Source organism: Podarcis erhardii (assembly GCF_964252035.2).
Source record: "Podarcis erhardii genome assembly, chromosome: 4".
Classification (NCBI taxonomy): Eukaryota; Metazoa; Chordata; class Lepidosauria; order Squamata; family Lacertidae; genus Podarcis; species Podarcis erhardii.
The window spans coordinates 34,258,013-34,276,675 of record NC_138508.1 but is presented as its reverse complement, the minus strand read 5'-3'; the positions used below and the strand labels follow the sequence as shown (position 1 = coordinate 34,276,675).

At 40.9% G+C, this 18,663-nt stretch overlaps 1 protein-coding gene across 4 annotated transcripts in view; it reads left to right on the top strand.

Annotated features, from left to right (window-relative positions):
• The first annotated feature begins 1,063 nt into the window (after positions 1 to 1,063).
• Positions 1,064 to 18,663, top strand: part of BOC (BOC cell adhesion associated, oncogene regulated) — a 77,065-nt gene continuing 59,465 nt past the window's right edge. For 2 of the 4 annotated variants that reach the window (XM_081859637.1, XM_081859634.1), the window contains exon 1: positions 15,594 to 15,838. The gene's annotated coding sequence lies outside the window, so the exon portion shown is untranslated. Of the gene's footprint in view, positions 1,214 to 5,796; positions 5,863 to 6,941; positions 7,081 to 15,344; positions 15,455 to 15,593; positions 15,839 to 18,663 lie in introns of those variants that run through there. The other 2 variants (XM_081859635.1, XM_081859636.1) reach the window with 2 other exon arrangements.

The following is an 18,663-nucleotide window of genomic DNA, read 5'->3' as shown; positions in this document are numbered from 1 at the left end:
AATTGGCACATGATATTCCACCCACTACTGTTTTTTTCACTTACCATATACATTGCTATTACAGTGCTTGTTGTTGATAACACTGGGTGGAGCCTTGCAGAAAATATCCTGAATATGTTGTGTACTCATCTCCTGCTTAAAGGATTCAACTGTAGTTTGCTTGTTCTTTAAAAAAAAAAGATTATTTTTTACACAGTTGTGATTTGACAGAACTGTGTGAGATCTACATAATGAAAACAAATTGGGGTTGCTTAGTGCTCTCACTCTCTCTGTGTGTGCGTCCTCTGAATTTTCTGTAAATTAACATAATTCCATTCTCCCACACTTCTCCAATTGATGTCCAACTTCAATTAAAGCACTTTAAAGCACCTTGGAATCCAGATGTGTTATACCTGCAAAACTTATTTTAGCACTAAGTAAAAGACTACTTTTTAAAAAAATAAACAGAGTAATAAAATGGCTCCCACCACCAGAGTTAACAGTGAATGTGTGCTGAGGTTCAAACGAGCACACCCACTACAGCTGTGCAACACTAACTGGTATGAACAGAACATAGTGGGGTGTTCACATAAAGAAAGCCCAATATTCTCAATAGTGTGGAAAGTAGATTGCAATTCTGCTTGCATCATAAAAAAGGAAGAGCAAATAGGGAGTGGTGCTAGGAGCCACTTATTTAGAAGCTGTCAGGCTTCACGTTGTTGATAAACAAAACCATTGCAACTGCCACCAGAATGCCATGAGAGCTGATGTGGTGTGTGGTGGTTAAAGTGTTGGATACGGCTTTATAGCAGGCATAGGCAAACTCGGCCTTCCAGATGTTCTGGGACTACAACTCCCATCTTTCCTAGCTAACAGGACCAGTGATCAGGGATGATGGGAGTTGTAGTCCCAAAACATCTGGAGGACTGAGTTTGCCTATGCCTGATTTATAGGACCCATAGGAACATGCCGTTAGCAAAGTCACTTAAATTGTTTTGGTGCTGTTTTAGAACGATGCCTCAGACACTGCAGCAGGAGCTAATTTATGGAAGAATGCTAGCAGGAGTCTTGTTCTCTTTTTCATTTTATAAGATATTCTTGCCAATCCCAGTCTGTACACAGCAGTGGAATTTCTTCAGAATTGTGAAGGAGAATGATGGCCTAAATAAGCATTGGTTGCTGAGCTACTGGACTCAACATCAAGAAGGAAGAGCATTTGTTTTGGGTGGTCCAGGTCAGTAAAAAGTTGGAGCAATGAGATGAAATGAAATGAAGCAGAGTAAAATGTAGGCAGAATATCAGAAGTTTCTTAAAATTAGCTCCAGGAAAGAAATGTTTGTTAAAAGTTTTGAAGACTGTCCATTCAATATTGTGGGCCCCAGCCTGTGACTGATATCTCCTTCCTGACTGACGTTAGACTGGCGCCTTTCTTGCTGAACTTCAGGCACATGGCAAAAACTCTTATTCCAGCAGGCATTTTAAGGTAATGTTTGGTTTGATGATGACGTTTTATTATTTTATTTGCTATAGGGTTTATTTTTATATATATTGCTTAGAAATGTAATTAAGCAATATATAAAGGTCTTAAGCAGGACATTTGATTCTTCTGCTTGCTTTGAGATGGAGGCCCATATAGCGCTTTAGAGATGAACCCAGTGGGTGGTATAGCCAGGAACATATTACTTCATTTCATACCCATGTAACAAAACATGTGTCCTTAAAATATAGGTAGACTGTTGAACCAACAACTTTACCTGTCGCTGTCTAAGAGGCAAAAGACATGCAGTTATATCTGATGGGCTTGCTCATCCTCTTGTGGTTGTGGTTTTTATATATGGATTTAGAACAAGAGCCCGACTTATCCCAAAAACTCATGAAAGGTTACTGTTAACATGCCCCTCAAAGCTATGTTTCTGCCTGTCCGAAAGGCTTTATTGTAGCTAACAGCAATGCTTTCTTCTGGGGGTACTCATGGGTACTCAGTACCAGCACTGCCCCAGAAGAAGAGCACTGGCTAACAGGATTGCTGAAAGGTGCTGTCCATGTTGAGGGGGAATCAAGCAGGCAGGGGCCATGTTAGATCAACATCTTAGCTAGCCTAGCCATGCAATCCACCTGCTGTCCCTTTTTTTTTTTTTGGCTATGTACCACACTGATTTCAAGTTTAACTTCTTCATCCCAGAAGAGCCAGGACAGTGAGTGTTCCTAATGTTATGGGGGAGAAGGATAATACTACATGGAGGTGCTGGTTGACTTAGAGCCTGGTGCTGTGGGACAAGTAGGGACAAGGAAGAAATTTTATTCAGTTCACATTTAAGGGTGCATCTATCAAATTAACACTTTCCGGAATAGTGCACAAACTGAAAATTGAAATTCTCACTTCTCATATTTTTGCAGGGCAGTTCTCTGCCTAAGTAGTTTTACAGAAATGCATATATGAAGGCAAATGCAAAATGCAGAAACTGCTTTGAGGTGTGTTTTTTCTACGATCAAAACGTATATAAATTTTATGAAACAAATTTTTATGAAACAAATAAACAGATCTGTTAGTGAAAATAACATACAAAATGCTTTATAATAGGGAAAACTGCTTTGCAAAAATGTGTATGTTCGGCAACAGTACATACAAAAATATGTATATCAGGAGAAATTGCACTAAAACGTTGGTAAATTTTCACAAGGACTTTTTTTTTTTTAAAAAAAAAAAGACTGTAAACTTACATGGGTATGTGGAGAATTGAACTTAAAATTGAAAAATGATAAGCCAAGAGAAACCCAAATGGACAGATTCAACCAAGAGAGTCAACAGCTAAAAACAGGACGAAGTAAATACTTCCCACATTAAATGCGGGAGGGGGAAAATCATAGCTCAATGGTAGAGCACATACTTTCAGTGCAACAGATTTCGGGTGCAATCCCTGGTATTTCCAGTTGAAAGGGTCAATGAAATGCCTCAGCCCAAGGCCCTAGAGAACTAATGCCAGTCAGAAAAAGCATAACTGAGCTAAACGGATAGTCTTGCCTGATATAAGGTAAATATTCCGTATTTCAATAGTGACAAATACTAGGACCACTAAGGCCGAAATCCTGAACACACTTTTAGAATAAATATGCAAACAAAAGAAGAGCCCTGCCAGATCAAACCAAAGGCCCATCTAGCCCAGCAGTCTGTTCATACAATAGCCAGCCAGATGCCAACTAGATGCCAATGAAAAACCCACAAGCAGGACCCAAGCACAACCCAAGTCTGTAAGGGGTATTTTACAGGGAGAGGTTGTGGTTGTGAAGGATAAAATGTCTTCCATCAGTGAAGTATCTGTAATGCAAAGCAGCCTTCCACGAGTAGGTAAAATCTGGCATACTTGATGTAATGAAGTGGGAACATGATCAGCCAGAAAAGACAAAGAAAGGGGGAAGGGAGAGTCAACTTGAAGATGAACTAAGGAAGCTGGCAAGTCTCTTTCATCTCATAGTCCGAGGGTTTGCTAAACCCATTAACATACTTGCATGAACCCCTCCCTAGCAACTAAGCAGAGAAGAGACAATTTGGTTCACTTCTGCTGAGGCAATGTGGCGGACAGGAGCAATGGGATTTGGTCTGACCTAGCAATTTTGTAGGTCACCATGCAGTCCATGGAATGTTTTGCGTTGCAGGGAAAGAAAGAGGCAGGTGTTTTTTTGTTTTGTTTTTTTGAAAAAGAAAGATTTCTTTCTTCTTTGAGGTGGGCTGAGGGGACTTAAAACACTGTGGAGATTTCCTGACATGCTCATTGCGGTGCCTCCCATAGCTCTAAGTGCGGTAACCAGTGCATAGGTTGGTTGGTGGGAGATTTGTCCCCACCACCACCCCACATGATTTCTGGGGGATTCCTGACAGAAGTCATCAAGGCTGCCTTTTATCAAAGCTATACACTTTAGTAAGTCTGTTATTGCTCACACACAATGTGCTTCATGTCGGATTAATCCAACTATGATTCACACTCAGGATGTGAGTAGAAGGAGGGCAAGACAAGTTGAAAAGATTAGGAAAGTTAAACAATCTCACATCTTGAAAATGGAATTTATGTTTTAAAATATAAACTTTAGAAGCAAAGAAACATTGAGCCTGCATCGTTCAAATTTCAAGTTTGTTAAGCTGCAAAAAAAGGGAGGAGCACTGATCATAGCAACAAAGACAAACAGAAGCAAATAAATACATTATGAAGTCATTGAACATGATAGACAAGGGCCAGTTAAAATGGCCATTCTTAACTGTGGTGGACTGTCTTTCTTTCTTTCCAGATTGTATTTTACAGAGAGGCCAAGTTATCTGAATAGTTTGCTACAAGCACAAATTGTGACTTACCATGCCTGCCACACAACACACTTTTGGAAGCCTCTATCAGATGTTCTAGTGAATGTACATGGAAGAGAGAGACCCTGTCCCTAACTTATATTCATGGTTATAACATTTGCAGAGATTCTCCATAGTCACAACTATGCACGCAGAAGATTCTTTCTGCTCATGGTTTTCACTTTTGAGGACAAAGTTGCTCAACACTGCAGCACCTTACAAGCCATGTTGTGAATCTAGATGAGGTGCTCAATGCAGTGTCTTCCCATACTCTGTGGGACTGATTTCAGTTTATGAGGCTCGGTGCTGCGGACAAGATTGTTGCAATGATGCATGCCAGTTGGGAAGGATTGATCAGATGGGTCCAGGCTGTGGTGAATGTTTCTTTATGTGACAGAGTGGTGCCTTCTTCCATTAAACACTTGTGAAGAAGCCCACTCTAGATCCTATGGTTTATAACAACTACCACCTGGTTGCAAATACCAGGTGGTAGAGAAGGATATATTCCTGTAGGATATATACAGTATTACCTGGTGTCAGGTGTGGTTTGGGGGCTGAATTATGACCCATATCGAGAGTAATATAGAGAAGGTGTGACTTAGCATCTCAGTCTCTTAGCAGCTCTTGAGACCATTGACCATGGTATCCTCTTGGATTGGCTTTGTGGAATGTATATTGGTGGTTCCGATCCTACCTACAAGGTCATGTCCAGAGTGTAGCATTGGGAAACTGTGTTTCAGCTCCATGGTCCTTTCACTATGGTGTGCCACAGGGTACCATCTTGTCCCCAGTGCTGTTTAACATTTTCATCAAGCCACTGGGCACAGTTAGTCAGAATTTTGAGGCAAAGTGTGATCAATATGCCGATGACACACAACTCTACTTCCCATCAGGCACAGCCAAGATGGCCAATGGTCAGGTATGATGGAACATCTATGGTCTAAAAGCACATAATGCAGCCATTTTGCTGAAGCTAAACAGTTGTCTGTGTGGTCAGTGCCTGGATGGAAGTCTGCTTGGGAAAGCTATATATTAGGGATGGGGAGCCTGTAGCCCTTCAGATGGCAGGCTGCTGAGCTCTACATCCAAGAACACAATGATCACTTCCTCAACTGAACCAGCAATGTTCCTAGTGGAGGAAGACTCTATGCCACCTACTTTTTCTGCAGCAGGTGAGTTTTTTTCTGAAAGATCTTCTGTCCAGAAAGAGGATTTCAAACCTGAGACTAGAGAGCGTTCAGGATGGATGAGTTGTTAATGCCTGCAGTTGTGTCAACCTCCCAGCACCTTCGAGCTGCTTACAGGCATATTAAAACATTTCCAGTTGGGTGAAAAGTTATCTGCCTTAGGTTTAAAAACCATGTGTAAGAAATACCTATCTTTAACTTTTTTTGTACTGTTTGAAACACTGCTTTAGTTTTTCCTACGCAAGTCTGTTCTGCTTTCTTCAATAAAATACCATGTTGTTTGATTTTTATACCAAGGCAGATCAGTCAGGATCAATCCACCAATGGAGGATTTGAAAACCCAACAAGACACTTTTGCAATGTGTAAGTAAACTCCCACAGTTTCATTTACACAGCCCCCTCTGTCTTTATCTTCTCTAATTTCTTGTTTAATTTTCTCTTGCTTTTATGTCAAAAGATGTCTAATTCCTGAATCCCTTCTCTAAAACTCTTTTCTAATCTCTTCACTGACCAAACAAGGTTTTGTTTGTTTGTTTAATTCCGGAGAGAAACTATCCCATTTCCTATGGATTATCAAACGAACAAATAGCCTTATAACAAAAGTAAACAAAGTGAAACCAGCTTCTAAAGTCTTTAAGCTAAGGGCTTCTCATTCACTTCATTCTGAAACTGATCCTTGCCTCTCTTATAGCAGTGGCAGTGACTTCTGATCACTTCTAATGCAGGCTGTCTCCCTCAGATTAGCTGGTCTTCATAATGAAATAATAAAAGCTCTCCTTAATCATCTCACCACCAACATGTTCTGGAGACCCCCAACACGCCAACAATACATTAAAAAAAAGGCTTTAAAATGTATTCACTGGTAGACATTATATACACATTACCCTACAGTTGTTATTCTCTCTCCAACTCTCACCCAGATTCTATTTTCATTTGGGTTATTGGTTGCCCAAACTCAGTATTTATTTTTCAATAGTTTTAAAATCAAACATTTTGACAATATGAAATTCACGATTTGGCTCTTAAACAAAGAAACCAACCCACAGTGCTGAGAAAACTGCAGAGGACTTTTTTTGTGTGGTAAATCAATACCGTACATTTCCACCTCTGAACTTCTGCTAGCTGGAAGCATGTAATTATTTGAGTTCCATTGTTAGAGATAAAAACAAATCACAAAATTCAGATCAGAATCTGACTTTGTCATAGTTTATGACTATTTGGATTTGGGATGCTGATTTGGGGTGCAGTCTCGTTCCCTCCCCACTTCAACTGTCCTGTTTATTTGCTCATTCAGAATTAGATGGCCTGGGAGGGTGAATAAATTCATCATAGCAGGATGTATGAGAAATCTCACTGGCACAACAGCCTGAATGAACAAATTTAAAGGAGCCCGTTTCCCACTGAGGATCTTATCGAAACACCACTGTTCAATTTCTTTTCAGCACCATCTTTCATCTGGAGTGCTCCTGTGCCCCCCACCTTCAGCAACACAATATCAAACAGCTGGAGTTTTGGCAGCTGTGAGGATGCAGAGTTTTGAAGTAACTGGGGAAGCAGAGAGAAGCCATCCATTTTTGAGCAGTGAGTTGAAAATCTTAAAACTGTTTTTGTTAATCAGTCACTGATGTTAAATAGATGTTAACACTCTGGAAAAAAAGGAAGCCTTTGTTAAGGATTCAATCGACCGACCCTTTTAAAGGTGTACGGACAAAGTATAAATTAAAATCACAGAATATACAAGCCAGGGAAAATAATGATTATAAAATATGGTAATCCTGCATGTGAATCTAAACAAAATTAAAGGAACACGAAAGAAGAAAACGTTCAGGCCTTCCAACATACCAAAATTCCCCAAGCTTAAAATCTGAGACAATCTGATTCGTTTTGATGAACGGCAATTTTGAAATATAACTACTTCATTTCTCATCGGTATAGCAGAAATTATGCTTCATTCCCATTGTTAGACATTATAAGAGTTAGCAGTGATAGAAACAATAAGCTTTTATCTATATGTGGACAGGATGTGAAGATTTCCTGGTCCCACCTTGTTTTACATATGATGTAATATTCTTCAGACACACTCTTGCCTTCCAAGGCCGTGTCTGTACTATTGTAGTTTCAGATGCAAACCACATGCTCAGAAGTCAGTGTTAAAATGCTTGCATGCAAGTTTAAACCTCCAAATAACAAAGCTTAGATGGTCGGAATGGCATTTAAGAACATAAACTTTTATGGAGAACCCATCCTGTTGTTAACTCATCCTGTTGCTGACATATGGAAGTGTTTACCTCCAAAATACCACAAAGAACATCACAGTATAACACACCTCTCAAGGGTGCTGTAGCAGTAAATTTCTTGCATCAGCGTGGGGTTGGACTTGATGACCTTTGAATCTCTTTCCAGCTGTTAGATTCTATGACCCAGTGACTACTTCTGTGCCTTGAATAGCTGTATGGTAGAGAGAGGCTTGCCAGGTGTTGCTTTCCCCATCATTTCAAAGTCATGGTGGGTGATGCTTCACCTATTGAATTTATTTCTACCATGCATCTAGCGAAAGCATGGGAATAGCCTTCCAAGCCAGAAGCTGGAAATTATTGTGGGGATAAGGAGCTTATACAGGGCAAGTGTCAACAATGAAAACTCCAGAAATCAGAAGTTGCTGATATTAGACATTCTCTGGTATCTTAACAATTTGTTCTGAATGCATAAAAATCATTGCCCTTCACCCACTTAAAGAAACAACACATTACAACAGAAGGGGCGGGGGGGGGGGACACACACAATATTGAGCACATTTCCAAGAATCCACCACAAAGATTGTACATACTTGTCAGACACCCTGGCTGATTCACTTGTAGCTTACCTCTTTACTTTTGTTTTTAATCCTAGTTAATCCCCACTCCCACAGTAGGATTGAACCCTGGGAAGCTATACTGTACCAGAAAGGCAAGAAAAATCAGAGACTAGTAGAGACAACATTCTAGGTGTGAATATCTGCCCTAGGCTATTAAACTGATTGGCCTTCTTGAAGGCCATTGGCATGGCTCTCTAACATGAAATAACTTTGAACGGTGGGGGAGATGGTTACAAATTTTGGCATTACCTAGAACTCATTCCACATTTGGGTGTGTTCATATAGTTATTTTTTTTTAAAAAAAGAAAGCAGGAGATTTTCTGGACTAATCTCAAGGAAAGTGTCTGTGTACAAGAGACTTCACCCACCCTATGCATTTGAAGCACATTAAGTGCACCCTTGAAGCACACAGCTTCCCTCAAAAGAATCCTATGAACTATAGTTTGTTAAGGGTGCTGGGAACTGTAAACTCTGTGAGGGGTAAACTATGACTTCCAGGATTTTTTGGGGGGAAGCCATGTGCTTTAAATGTATGGTATGGATGTGAACAGTTTCCCAATAGATGTTCAGTGTAGACCAGTGTGGGGAACCTGTGGCTGTCTAGCTGTTGCTGTATTATAACTCACATCACCACTGACCTTTAGCCACACTGGCTGAGGTTGATGAGAGTTATAGTTCAATAACCTCTGGAGGGCCACTGGTTCCCCATCACTGCTGTAGACCAACCAAGATTTATCGGACTTGATCTTAGAAGCCTGCCAAACTCTTGTGGGCCTACAATTCTGAACATATGTTGTTTCACAGAGCAGGAATCCATGTGCTACCTACCGTGAGAGGATTGCAAAAAGCTAGCCAGCAGTGCAAAAGGAGTTTACGTGAATCTACTTTCAAAAATGGCCACATGTGAAACCCCACTAGTTAGTTTAATGAGGTTTTTCTATTCTAAGCAAATCACTTAAACACAACAGAAACTCTGAAGAAAGCATAGGAATGTACTTTAGGCCAGATTAGATTGTTCATCTGGTGCAGCATTGTCCCACATGAGAAATTCAACACAAATAAGGTGGCAAATTTTGAGTCCATTCACGCAAATAGAAACTAATACCAACATAAAAAGAGACTTTCTCTGAATATGAATACTGTACACACATTCTTGTGTTTGTGAACAGTACAGGGAAGGAGGAATCTATAACATGGTTCATCTTTATTCCCACCAATACTGTCTGGTTTTTTGTGTGCGTACTGAGGTGTTTCATATTTATATATCTTTTAAAAGTGTTGCCTAAACTACCTTATTTAAAATAATCACCACTGCCATCAAAAAGAGCTTCCACTCCAGTAAGGGAACAAAAATGTTGTTTTATCACCTTCCATAGAAAACATTAAAGCAGAAAAAAAATTACTGCTTCAGGTCTTATTATTTGTTTTCCCTGGATCTTTTTCAAAGTTTTGATTCCTGGGTAATGCAAGTTAATGTGCACACAACTTGTGCCTTTTTGCAATGTTCTAGTGGTGTTATGTAGAAAAACATCTCTGTCTCCCATTCTAGAGAATCAAAGGCATGAAGCAGCTTTGCAAGCTGAATCAGTATCAAAGAACTCACATTAATAAGGGAAGGTAAATAGGCTACAAGCTTGTTCATTAAAGAAAGTTCAGATTATACTCCCTCACCCTAGACAGTTAGATTAGGAGTATGGGCTCATCCAAACTTCCACTTGTCCTGTGCCTAAAAAGTACAGGTCCAAGCAGTTTTCCCTTTGCCCTGCGCCACTTTTTGCTGGAAAACCTGCCTTTTAGCAATAAATCGGAACGAATGGCAATTCATGGGAAACCTTATTGAAGTTTGTTCTGCTAAAGATCGGGTTTCCTGGGGGGAAAGTGCAGGGCAAACAGAGGTGTGTCTAAGTCCTGAGTCGTCATCGTCGTCATCATCATCATCATTATCATTATTATTTATTATTTATACCCCGCCCATCTGGCTGGGTTTCCCCAGCCACTGTGGACGTCTCCCCAAAAAAATTAAAAATAGAATCAAACATTAAAAACTTCCCTAATCAGGGCTTCAGATGTTTTCTAAAAGTCAGGCAGTTGTTAATTTTCTTGACATCTGATGGGAGGGCGTTCCACAGGGCGGGTGCCACTACCGAGAAGGCCCTCTGCCTGGTTCCCTGTAACCTGACTTCTCGCAGTGAGGGAATCATCAGAAGGCCCCTGGCGCTGGACCTCAGTGTCCAGGCTGAGCAATGGGGGTGGAGACGCTTCTTCAGGTATCCTTCAGGCCAAGATCTAGCCTGTTTCCCACTTAATATAAACTGTGAGCCACATTTATTTGAACATGGATTCCCCAAACCCTCTGATCCAAATTCTGCTTTCAAATAGGAACTCGATGGGGATCATGTGGTCAGGGAGATATTGCGTTCAGACAAATACACCATCTCCGTGTTCAAAACCACTCTTATTTATATCAATTATTGGGCAAGTTATTTTGTTCTAAAATGGAGTCAACTTACTCCGTGTTTTACTTTAAAATCTCTTTATAACACAGCTCTTATCCTTGTTTTGTGATTGACTCTACTCATGGCAAGGTCACGGACCAAGCTATACTTGGAAGTTCTGAGACAACTTAGACTTTGGTTGTAGACCAAGTGAATTACATACTTAACCAGATGTCACCAGTTGAGGTCTGAAACAGTTTCATAAAAGTCTGGTGATTTTATTCTGGGTTTAAAAACCTTTATGTGAGTTGGAACAAATTAAGCAGGATAGTGAAATAATGAGTTTTAGTCTTGCGCTTCACTATCAGTATCAGCCTACTAGAATCTCAAAGGAATCTCTCTCCTAAGATTTAGCCATGTTTTCAACCTCCTGTGAGGCTTCACTAGAAGTGGAGGCATGGGTTGATGGACATACAGCTCAGAGCAGTTTGGTGGGTTGTTCCCCCATCCCGTTTCTAATTGCAAGACTTTATTTTTAATTTTTTCGTGGCCAGGTCTCAAGATCTGAAGACAAAAGTGTGTAAGAATGCAAGAAGAGTTCTATTGGATCAGATCAAAATGTCAGGTGATACACATTGGGGGGAAAACTTCAAATTTCACACATAGGTGCACGAGTTTGAACTGGTGGTGACAGACGAAACCTTGGAGTCTTAGCTCAATGAAGATGCTGACCCATTGTGCGGCATCTATGAAGAAAACAAATGCCATGCTAGGGTACATTAGGAAAGGGATTGAAAGTACGGTAAAAGTTGCAATATCATAATGCCTTTACACAAATCTATGGTATGACTGCACTTGGAATATTGTATATTCTTCTGGTCATCCCACCTCAAAAAGGATATTGTGGAGATGGAAAAGTTTCAGAAAAGAGCAACCAATGATCAAAGGGTTGGAGCAACCTCCCAATGAGGAGAGGTTACAATTTTAGTTAAAAGAAAGGTGAGTAAAGGGGGACAGGATGGTGGTGTATACAATTATACATTGTGTGCAGAAAGTGGACAGAGAGACATTATCTCTCTCTCATAATTCTAGAACTTGGGGACATCCAATGAAGCTGAATGTTGGAAGATTTAGAATAGAAAAAAGGAAATACTGCTTCATACAGCGCATTTGTAAACAATGGAATTTGCTCCCACAAGAGATGGTGATAGCCACCAACTAGGATGGCTTAAAAAGAGGATAAGACAAATTCATGAAGCATACAGCCAGGATGGCTATGTTCAGCTTCTGTTCAGAGCAATATGCCTCTGAATACCAGTTGTTGGGAACTGTAAGTGAGGAGAGTGTTGTACACCCAGGTCCTGCTTGCGGGCTTTCTGGTAGGTGACTATGAGAACAAGTTGTTGGCCTAGATGCCAGTGTGGTGTAGTGGTTAAGAGCGGTAGTCTCATAATCTGGGGAACCGGGTTCACGTCTCCGCTCCACCACATGCAGCTGCTGGGTAACCTTGGGTTAGTCACACTTCTCTGAAGTCTCTCAGCCCCACTCACCTCACAGAGTGTTTGTTGTGGGGGAGGAAGAGAAAGGAGCATGTTAGCCGCTTTGAGACTCCTTAGGGTAGTGATAAAGCGGGATAACAAATCCAAACTCTTCTTCTTCTAGATGGGCCTTTGGCCTGATCCAGCAGGGTTCTTATGCCTAATAGCCATTGATAGACTAACCACCATGAATTTGTCCAATATCCTTTTAAAGTCATTCTAAACCAATGACCATCGCTATCATGACTGTGAATTCCATAGGTCCCGGATGAGTTGCCATATCAGATGGAGAAATCTGATTTAAGAAATACTTTCTTTTGTCACTTCTGAATCTACCAATCAATTTCACTGGGTGACCCTGAGAGTGCTTCTGGACAGTTGCTGTTTTCCAGTGGGATTCAGTCACATACCTCCAAGGGCAGCTTGGGCAATTAAAGAGCATTTGGTGCTCTTGCATAACAATCCTTCCCCCTTTGCATATTTTGCAAGAAGAAAAATTATGGGGAAACACACTGGAAAGTGTGGGATGACAGTTGCTTGACACAATGCTGTATAACCCTCCCAGAGACACATCAGAATGAATGGAATAGTCCGCGCTGTCTAACCACCCTGTGAACTTTGTGCAAACAAATCAGGATGAATGCATAATAAGTGGGTCCTGTGGAAGTGGCCTGAGTTCTTATGGGAGAAGAAATTCTCTCTATCAACCCTTTACAACCCAGCTAGATTGGTGGGGTATAAATAATAAAAGTATTATTATTACTTCTAACCCTCCATCATGTTTCCACCTTAGCTGGCCTTCCTCTTGCATTATGGCCCTGCGAGCAAATCAGTGAATGCTAGAAAGTTTGAATATACAGTCATACATCAACCCTCAGGTTGAGCGTTTTCAGGTTGCGTCCTGCGGCGACCCGGAAGTACCGGAAAGGGTTACTTCCTTTTTTTTTTTTTAATAAATATTTATTAAGGTTTTTAAATATAAATGCACACATAATAAACGATCTTACTTCTATTACAACAATTTCATCACTTCTTTGGACTCCCTCACGTCTCCCGCTCCCATTTACATCGTTAAAAATTTTTTCCAAATAAATTATCAACTTGTTTACAATCTCATGTCCACTCATTCAAATATAATCTAGCACTTCTTCCAAAAATTTTTTATATTTTCTTTAGGCTCACTTATCATCAAATTTAAATCTAGTTTAGTGGTGGCCAGTTTTTTATAATCTAGCATCCTTCTTAACATTCAACCAAATTACAATGTTTTTGTAGATACATCTTGAATTTCTCCCAGTCTTCCTCCATCTTCTCTTCTCCCAGATCACGGATTCTGCCGGTCATCTCGGCCAGTTGCATATAGTTCATCAGCTGCATCTGCCACTCTTCCAGTGTGGGTAGATCTTGAGTTTTCCAGTTTTTTGCAATGAGAATCCTTGCTGCCGTTGTTGCATACATAAAAAATGTTCGATCCTTCTTTAACACCTTCTGGCCGACAATACCCAGAAGGAAGGCCTCTGGTTTCTTTGTGAAGGTATACTTAAATACCTTTTTCAGCTCATTATATATCATTTCCCAGAAGGCCTTCACCTTAGGGCATGTCCACCAGAGGTGAAAGAATGTTCCTTCATTTTCTCTGCATTTCCAACATTTATTATCAGACGAATGGTATATTTTGGCAAGTTTAACTGGGGTCATGTACCATCTATATATCATTTTCATTACATTTTCCTTCAGAGCATTACATGCGGTGAAGTTCAGCCCAGTGGTCCACAACCTTTCCCAGTCCTCAAACATAATGTTATGCCCAATGTCCTGTGCCCATTTTATCATAGCCGATTTAACCATTTCGTCTTGTGTATTCCATTTTAGCAGCAAGTTATACATTCTAGATAGTACCTTGGTCTTTGGTTCTAACAATTCTGTTTCTAACTTCGATTTCTCCACCTGGAACCCTAACTTTTTGTCATTTTTAAAAACTTCTTTAATCTGAGCATAATGTAACCAGTCTCGCACCTTATCCTTCATTTTCTCCAAACTCTGCAATTTCCAGTTGTCTCCGGAAAGGGTTACTTCCGGGTTTCGCCGCTCGTGCATGCGCAGATGCACAAAATAACATCACGTGCATGTACAGAAGTGGCGAATCGTGTCATGCGCATGCACAGATGCGGGTTGTGTTCCTTTCAGGTTCGGAACGGGCCTCCGGAACGGATCCCGTTCGCAACCAGAGGTACCACTGTAATCTAACCTTTGCGTAAACTTTGTGCAAGCAAAACTGGTCGACCGCTCACTCAGTGCACAGATCCTTTGGACCTGTCTACACTATCGAATTCCCTGTGCAACCTGTCCCCTCTTGTTGGCGGGCTGCACCCTCCCTGTTCCTGTCCATAGCTTGTAATATGCCATAACCACATTGTTTAAATTTATAAACAAATAACTTAAGATGCCCTGGGGAAAGACGCGATGGTCCTCAGTTCTACAATCTCGCATACGCAATGCGCACCCGCCAACCCAACATTCAACAAACTTTCTTATGTGCAGTCGAGGGAAGCGATCCAAGGGGGCCTCTGTTGGTGGTGCTAACTTTCCAGGACAAGGGGAGGTAACTTGTTTAGTAGGAGCCGCATCTAGGCAATCTCGTGGGTCTCTAGGCCCCCCCCCCAACAGCGCGGCAGATTGTTCCGAGTGATCTGCCCTCTCTCCACATCCCTGCCTAAACAGCCTGCTGTGATCAGTCTAGTGTGCTCTAAAAAATGAGCCTCCGCTATAGTTAAAGACGCTGCTCCTGACTCCCCCGCTCGCCTCGTTACACCCCCTCCCAGCCCAGCACTGATGAATAGCGATCGGGAGCTTTGACGGAGGACTGTCACATACCAACTGCAGAAAGCATAGGGGTGGTATGGAGGGAGAGGGAGGGAGGGAGAGACCCTCCTCCTTTCTTTGCAAAACTTTTCAGCCCAACTTTCCCAGCTTCCGCTTCTCTCGGATTGGCGAGGCCGTGGCGGAGGGGGGGGGTATCGGTTTTCCTATGCGATCCCCTGTAACATCGCCTTCCCTTCTTTAAACCTCAGGTGCAAGAGGGCGATCTGTTCTCATCCCGCTCCGGACTTCTTCTGGGGGGAGAGAAGGTGATTTTTTTGCGTATACTTTCCTTTTTCTTTTCCCCCTGGCAGTTCCATTTCCCCCTTTCCCCTTCTGCGGCTCCTCCCTTTCCCCCTCCTCCTCCGCCAGGGGAGGCGGGGGCAGGACTGGGAGGCTTCCGAGCCGGGTTAGCAAAAAGAAGGGAATTGTTTGAGAGTTCAGTCATCCAAAAAACCTTCTTCCATATGGAGGCTCCGGCTGCCTCGATCCCAGTGGCTTTCTCGGCTCTCTGCAGTTTCTTCTTCCTCTTCCGCTCAGCTTTGTAGGGAAGCTGCGGACTCTTCCTAAAAGCAGCCTGATCCCAAGTACAACAGCCTCCCTTTCTCTCTTAAACCTCCTCCATCCAGATTCTCAACATCAGCTTTATTTGGGTGAGTGCCTAGTTGAACTGCCCGGGCTGGGAGCTCCCCAGTCTTGGGGTTTGGGGTTCTTTGTTGCTGTTTCTTTCCTTATCTTTAAAAACTCCCTTCTTTTCCTTTTTTTCCTTTTCTTTTTCGGTAACCGCTCTCCCTTCAGCATCATCAGAGATTTTGGCTGAGGGAAGCAGCAGCAGCAGCAGCAACAACAAAAACAACCCCAAATTTGATTTTAAACAAAATCAAACAAAACCGAGGAGCAAAATAAAGTCATAGGCTTCCCCGTGTAACAGTAATTTGTGGTGTTGGGAATTTGGGGGGACAGAACCGGGATGGTTGGTTTTTTTCCTTTTTTGCGGGGAGATGTAGGATGAGTTTGATAGTTTATAAGAAGTCAAGAGTTTCCCATGGTTCTTTTAACTTTCTCTGGTTTGTGCAGGTTTGTTTTTCACTGGGCAGGTGAGATTTGCAGCCTGGCTGTTTCACTTTTTTGCCATCATCTTGGCAGTAATGGAGGACCTGGCAATTGCTCTGTACAATTCAGCTCCAGCTCTTGCCAAAAGTCCACCAGAGATTGCAATGTGTTTCTTTGTTTTTTTGTAAAAAAGGAAAGAAATGGGGGAGAAATAAACTTTCTTTATCATCTTAGTTCAGGCTTGTAAGGCAATCTAGGAAATGCCTTGTAGCAAGCCTGCATCAGTAGGGTAGATTTATTTAAAAGTTTTTTAGAAACTTGAAAAGATGGAGGGGAAGCATGTAAATCTTGCAGCATCTTTTGCTTGTGACAATGCAGGCTGCTGCAACATAGAGAATGCATGAATGAGTTTGCTCAGATTAAACAAGTTTGTTGTCTGAATTTGCCTGTTCAACTGCTTATTTTTGTAAACTTTTTGTTTCCATCTTTAAACGAAAAAGAAATTGGCGGTAGTAGGTAGAAAAGTATTTTAGAGGATTTTATATCTTACATGCCTTGTTTTGGTTGTAAGATTTTGTCAGAGACTTGTGATTGAGAGGTAAAAGTTATTTGCAGGAACTTCCCAGTTCAGCTTTTCAAAAAGATATTTAACACTTGCTAATAAAGTGGGGAGAATCCTCAAGTAGCAAAACTTATGTAAACACCTTGGGCATAATCCAGCTGCCGTTAAGCCCTTTTAAGATTTAGGGATTTCATTGGTAGAGAGTTCTGCACCTGCTTAATTCTCCAGTTTGTTTCAATAGGTCAAAAAGGTGCTTACTGTTGGCTGGGTTGTAACCTTGGTATTCTTGAGAAATATTTCCAAGAGCCCTCATTTCTGAAATACTTCAGTTAATTAAAAACTCATACTAAAATTTTAGTTTTTAAAAAACTGGATGTCCATATATTGTAATTGTATATAGCAAAACTATATTGATATTGTGCTTACGTTAAAATTGTAAAAGTTCTAGGTAAACTGGGATTTTCCTGAGAATTATGGTATGACAAATCTAATTTTGAAAAACTTCCTTGTGTTTTTTTATGATCCCATACCCATTACTTCAAAACTACAAACCTGCAGCTCATCCTATATGTATGTAAAACTCCCTATGAGTTTTTGGAAATTAAATATATATATTATAGTTTGATTAAGTGAAGGAAAAATAAGATAATATTTATGTGAAAGATGCATAGCTGGAAGCCAAGAGTTGTTCACCACTCTCTGTTTAGCTCCAGGCTTCCCAACCACTTTCATAATGAAACCTGTGGAAGATGGTTATGTCCAGGCACAATGTCCTTGCTTGTAGCTAAAGAGTAAAGTTTAAATTGCATGTGGCTGTTTCTAACATGGATTCAGATATTATGACAGCTATCTAGGAGATTTGTGTCTATTTAGGTGTGGATTTACCTCACTGTGGGTTGTGTAATGGAACTGAACTGTTCTATATCAATGCACCACATGTTCTGTTGGGGGTTATTGTTTTAATAATCAAATGTTTCCCCAGCTATTTTTATTGATGTCTGTGTCTGTGTCTTTGTTGATAACTGATTTTTAGAACATCACTGGCTTAGTCTGAAAGAATGAGAGTCACAAAACAGAAAGAGTTTTTATTGGTCCTGCATCTGTTGTTGAACTGGTGCATACTTGCTGAATAAACCTCAGAGGCACAACCCTTTTTAACGTAGAGTTGACCCATAAAGAATACCACCCTAACTACTTGTAACCAATGAAGGATATTTTATAGATAGATAGATAGATAGATAGATAGATAGATAGATAGATAGATAGATAGATATAGATATAGTCTTCCCTTTCATCCTAATCCCCTCTCTCACACAAAAAAAATATCCCGTTAATAATAAACCTTCCCAGACCCTTTCTATAATGTCTTCTGCAAAGTTTGCCACTTAGAAATGTAGATTCTGCTCCTATTAACTCTCCGCTAGCTGCGGAGTGCAGGTTCCAGCTTTTACTATTTGCATTTAAGTCTTCAGTTTGTAGTTTGTTTCCAGTCCAGCGGTTCCACTGCAGTGACTAATGAAGGTCCACAATGTGAGAATGTGGCAGTTTCAAACGGACCCTAGCTCTTTCTTCCAGAGATTGTATAGGGAAGGCATAGACAGTTGGGAGTTTGAGGTAGGAGTGGTATACATTCCTGCGTACAAAGCACAAGATCTGGAAGGTCTATTCCTTGCTCAAGCTGACTTCTATGATTCTTTTCTAACCCACAAACCTGTGATAACATATATCTAACTCATGAATGCAAATCATTATAGCATTCATCACAACTTGCAATAATAAATAACTGCAGCCACAATCATGTGAAAGAGAAGTTGTTAAACCAGTCGCTTCTGTTGGTAAAGAAAGGTTAGTAGTATTGAGATG